The following is a 5,534-nucleotide window of genomic DNA, read 5'->3' as shown; positions in this document are numbered from 1 at the left end:
ATCTTTTCTTTTGAATCTTCTTTTGCCTTTGGTCCTTCAATGTTGTCAATATAATCTCTGTTTTGCAATACTCTTCCTGAGCTATGGTGAAGATCATCGAGCTCAAGAGGAGTCATTTGGACATGTTGTGCCTCAAATTTGCAATTGGGTTGAGCTACTGCAACGGGCAGGTGTGGAAATGGTGGTACAGATAGTTGAGTGGGGGTGTATATTCGAGATGGATGTGGATGGGGTTGTGGTTGGGCAGGCATTTGGGGTTGCCTTGGTGGAGCAAGAGGCGATGGTTGTGGATGAGTAGATGGTGGAGGAAAAGAATCGAGAGGAGTGTTGTATTGGGGCCTCCACCCCTGATGAGGTGCATTCCACTGAGGCTGTGGCTGAGCATAAGAGTGAAATGAATGAGCAGCTGGTTGGGCATAATATGGATCTGTGAAGGAACAAGGAGGAGGTGTGAACCAGGAAGGGTGAGAAGGGGGACCCCAAGAAGGTATGGAATTGGTTTGATAGGGGTCATAATAGGTCTGGGATGTACCTTGCATTCCCTGTTGGTAGGGTATGGGTCCATGTGGCCTCCTTTGGTTCATATAATAGAGTGATTCAATGGCTCCTTTGGCTCTCTGGTATGCAGCTTTAAGTCCAGGCAAGGAAGGGCACTGATTTGTAGGATGGTATTCTTCACAGACGAAACACACTTCTAGAGAGTGCATTAGACATTCGTTCCTAGGATGCTTTCTAGTGCATCTAGGAAAAAAAATGGCCAAAGCCATCTTGGCTTCCTCTTGCTTCCTTTGGATCTCTAAGGTATCTAGTTACATGGCAAGAAACTACCTCATCTCGCTCTTGAAATCTTCCATTTGATTTCAAAATTCATTTTTGGATAAGGTACTGCTCCCAACATTTCTGCTTGTAGCCATTTGCTCCAGATGAATGTTTTCTTCTTCTTCTTCTCTTGAGGTTCTTCAAATATGTCTTGTTGTCCACCTAAGGGTTCTTTACTCACAGCCATCGAAGAAGAGAAGGTTGGCCGTGTGAAGCAGTGGGGGGTGTTGTGAAATCATTTTTCTGAATTATCTCTACTCCTACAAGGCATGAAAGGAAATCTTTTTGGTTGATTTTTGCTTTTTTCTGGTTGTACCTGCAAAATTAAAATAGATTGAACTGCAACTAACTATCTTGCTAAAATGAAAATGCGGAATTGAAATGAAAGCAGGAAAGGACTAATCTATTTTTCTCAAATGAAATTGTAGGAATGAAATGCTAGTCTACACTTGTAGAATTGAAATTGCGGAATTGAAATGCTAATCTATGAAAGCAGGAAATATCTACTCTACTTTTGCAGAAATGAAATAAAATAAACTACTTAGCAGAAGGTTGTAGTGGAAAATAGAAGAAAAGTAGCAATCACCAATACTCTGACGCTTCCCCAGCAACGACACCAAAAAGAGTGGTGGGCCCCAGTATTGCAGCAATAATGCTGCAACTCCTCGAACTCCTTCTTTAATTTTATCAACCCAGTAGTTCGTAACAAACATGGAAGCGACGGTGCTATATGCACAAGTACTAACTCTTGCCACAACTGTCACTTGGTCAGCTGGCACAAGTCCACTAGGGGCTTAAGCCAACTTCTATGAGCTCTGAGAAGAAGCTTTTTAACTGATGGATGAAAGCTAACTCAAAGGAAGCTAATCTACTTGCAGAAAGAAACTGAAAAGCTGAAAGGAAATGCAAACCCTAGCAAACCCTAATTTTACCAGCTAGCCCTACTGATGCGAAAAAGAGGATGCAAGCTACTGAAAGAGATGCCATTGAATTCTAGGAAGGTAAAATTCATGTGTCTAAGTTATCACTATCTGAAGAAAACATCTTTTTGTATTTTTGAATAAGTTGTTAGAATTATCATGCATGCGATTTAACTGTTTTTGACTGTGCAGAGGTGGATTGGCGAGAGGAAATGCTTGGAGGAGGTCGGGAAGGTTTAGAGAGGGCCTAAGGGGTCCCTAACACCCTTCCAGAGAGTTTCACAAAGTTTGGCTAGCAAGAAACCTCATTCACGAGCTTCTACAGGAAGTCTGCAGGGGTTCTACAGGATGTTCTGGAATTTCTACAAGATGTTCTGTAATTTTCTACAGGATGTTCTGAAAAGTGGATTTTGGAGGGTTGATGGAGGAAAAATGGTGGGAAAGTGGGAATGGAGGTTGGATAATGATGTTAAGGGGTTTAGGACCTGGCGGATGGAGTTGAGGACAGATGTAGATGGATGGATTTGTTCAAGGAGGACTGAAGCAATCATGCACAAAAACTAGGGTTATGTGAGCAAATGGCAAGCGTAAGGCAAGAAGCTGAGTTGAAGGATGGAGCAGATGGGTTTGATGGAGTATGGGCAGATAGAGGAGTGGTGCAGGTGCTCTCCAAGTCGTTTTTCGAATTAGACAAATGAAGACTTGGAAAATCAAGAAGCTAATTACTTTGACCTAATCTGACCTATGTAACAGCAAAGAAATGGAACAAAATTCTATTTGCAATGAAACCATGTGAAATAACTTATGAAACAAAGCAATCAAGAATCTGAACAAGTAACCAACTTCTGCAAATAAGAATCGAACACTAATGGTTGCATGGTGAAGCAAAGATAGTGTTTTTGGTGGCAGCAAGGTCACCTTGATCCCAACTCTTGATCCCACTAAGGGAGAGGTGAAATCAGAGGTGTTTGATGACCCTTTTTTTAAATATCTTCCCTGTTATTAACCTATCAACTAAATCTAAACATGAAAATCCTTTTTTAATCATCAAAAGCAATCTAAATAACAAAGCAAGATTTAAATCTAAATAGTAGATTTTATTCTAAGAATGCAGCAAAAACACATAAAGATAAATAAAGGAGGTACCGGGCACTTGAGATGGGCCCAACCCCAAGAGCTACAGCCTCCTAAGATAGATTTAGAGCTGGTGCAAAGATGGATTCATCTTTATTGAGCAAGAAAAGAAGAGTTACATCAAAACTGTCCACAAGGGAAAGCTTGAAAATGTGCTGAAATGCAAAGCTAATCTACTGACTAAAATCAAACTACAAGCTAGCTAACTTCTGCCTACAAAGTGACTAACTAAAATGAGGCCCTAAGCCCTCTTATTTATACAAATTGAGGACCCCAACAACCCTCCTAAACTTTAAGAACTCGGCTGCCAAAACTTGTAGTTAACAACACTTTTACTTGCACTTGCTCAGCTGCCCTTGTGATGATTGATTTGGTGGCCCTTGAACTCCGAGCTGATGGTGGAGAATTCGAGGTAAGGGCCCATAAATGAAGGGGAAACCTTCCTACAAATTATCTCCCTTATTCTCCCATGAATTTGGCTGCCACGTGCTCATTAAAACCTTTGATTTTGTCTCAAAATTGACTAAAAATCTGCACAAAGCACCCATTGGACTTGTTGGCATAATGACTAACCCAATTCACTCTATTAGCATAAATATAATAAAAAACATGCAATAAAATAATGAGAATGGTGGATTAAGTCGAATTAGGAGGTTGAATGAGCCCATATAATTATCCATTTTTGGGGCTCATTAGGTGCCTCTAGGATTTCACTTTTGGATGGATTTTCAAGTTTTAATCAGATTCTAGTTCATCCTGATGACTAAGAAAATATGGCATTTACAACACCATGGGGTACATTCAAATATGTTAAAATGCCATTCGGACTTAAGAATGCAAGGGAAACCTTTTAGCGAGCAATGGACATAGCTTTTGCAAAAGAGATTCACGATTTTCTGGTTGTATACTTAGATGACCTCACTGTGTTTTCTAAATCAAATCAGCAACATTTAGACCATTTGAGACAAGTGTTCTTAAAATGCAGAATATATGGTATTTCATTAAATACTAAAAAATCTTTGTTTGGTTTAGAAGAGGGCAAACTGTTAGGCCACATCATCTTCAAACATGGCATCAGAATTGATCATGCTAGAATAGAAGCTATTCTGCAAATACCTCATCCCAGAAATGTCAAAGAACTTCAATCTTTCTTAGGGAAGATTAACTTTTTGAGAATATTCATACCTAATTTGGCTGAATTAATTAGATTGATGAACAACATGCTAAAAAAGGATTCAAAGGTTAAATGGACAATAGAAGCCAAACAAGCATTTGAAGAGACCAAAATGGCTTTGAGCAGAACACCAGTCCTCACAAGTACAAAGTTTGGTAGAGACTTCATGATTTTCTCAGTTGCATCAGAACACACCATAGCAGCTGTTTTACTTCAGAAAGATGACCAAGGATGTGAAAAACCCATAGCCTTTTTAGTAAAGCGCTTAGAGATGCACCTCTGAAATACAAAATAATGGAAAAATAGGCTTATTCACTTGTGAAAGCCATTCACAACTTCAGAGTCTATATACTGTACTCCCATGTAATAACTTATGTGCCAAATGTTGTTGTTAAAGATATCCCGACTCAGGACGGAATTGAAGGTAAAAGAGGTAAATGGATAGCTAAGATATAGGAGTATGACATTGAGATAAAACCTACAAAGCTGATAAAAGGACAGGGATTGGCTAAACTCATGACTGAAACAAACTTTTAAGCCCTGCACATTAATGAACTGGATAATGAACAGGAGATGGTGACTCCACAAATCAACCAGGCCTTCTTAGAATCACCTTGGTATGCTGACATAATTCATGTATTATTAAACTTGCAAGATCCTACAGGGTTATCCAGAACAAAGAAAAGATTTTTAAAGATGAAAGCTTCAAAATTCTGTATTTTAGATAATCCTCTTTTTTGGAAAAATCATGAAGTTATTTTGTTGAATTGTTTGTTAAAAGAAGAAGCTGACAAATTTCTCAAAGAATTTCATGCAGGGGGCTGCGGTGGACACCTTTACTGAAAATCAACTGCAGACAAAATCCTGAGGGCTAGATTTTATTGGCCATCATTGTTCGCTGATGCAAAGAAGTTTGTTACTGCTTGTCACAAATGCCAAATTTTTGAAGGCAAAAGAAAGTTGTTACCTTTACCCTTGAGATCTATTTCCACTGAAAATATCTTTCAGCAATGGGGTTTAGACTTCATTGGAGAAATACACCCTTCCTCTTCTGGCCAGCTTAAATGGATTCTGACTGCCACAAACTATTTCACCAAATGGATAGAAGCCATTCCTTCTAGACAAGCCAATGAACATTGATTCTAGGATTCTTAGAGACCAACATCTTGTCTAGATTTGGCTGCCCTGAAAAAATCATAACTGACAATGTTGTTGCCTATAAATCCAAGAAACTAATATATTTTTGCAACAAATACCATATCACTTTAGGCCATTCCATAGCCTATTACCCTCAAGGTAATGGTCTAGCTGAGTCCTCCAATAAAAGCCTGATCAATATTATTAAGAAACTGCTGGAAGAGAACAAGAAAAACTAGCACAAGAAACTCACAAATGCACTATGGGCAGATAGACTTACTACAAAAAGATCAATTGGAACCAACCCTTACGAGCTAGTTTATGGCATAGAGGTTGTGTTTCCTTCATCT

Source organism: Pinus tabuliformis, chromosome X, assembly GCF_031772625.1.
Source record: "Pinus tabuliformis cultivar Carrire ecotype Pingquan chromosome X, CPIR1, whole genome shotgun sequence".
NCBI classification, from domain to species: domain Eukaryota; kingdom Viridiplantae; phylum Streptophyta; class Pinopsida; order Pinales; family Pinaceae; genus Pinus; species Pinus tabuliformis.
Note: the sequence above shows the minus strand (reverse complement) of the source record.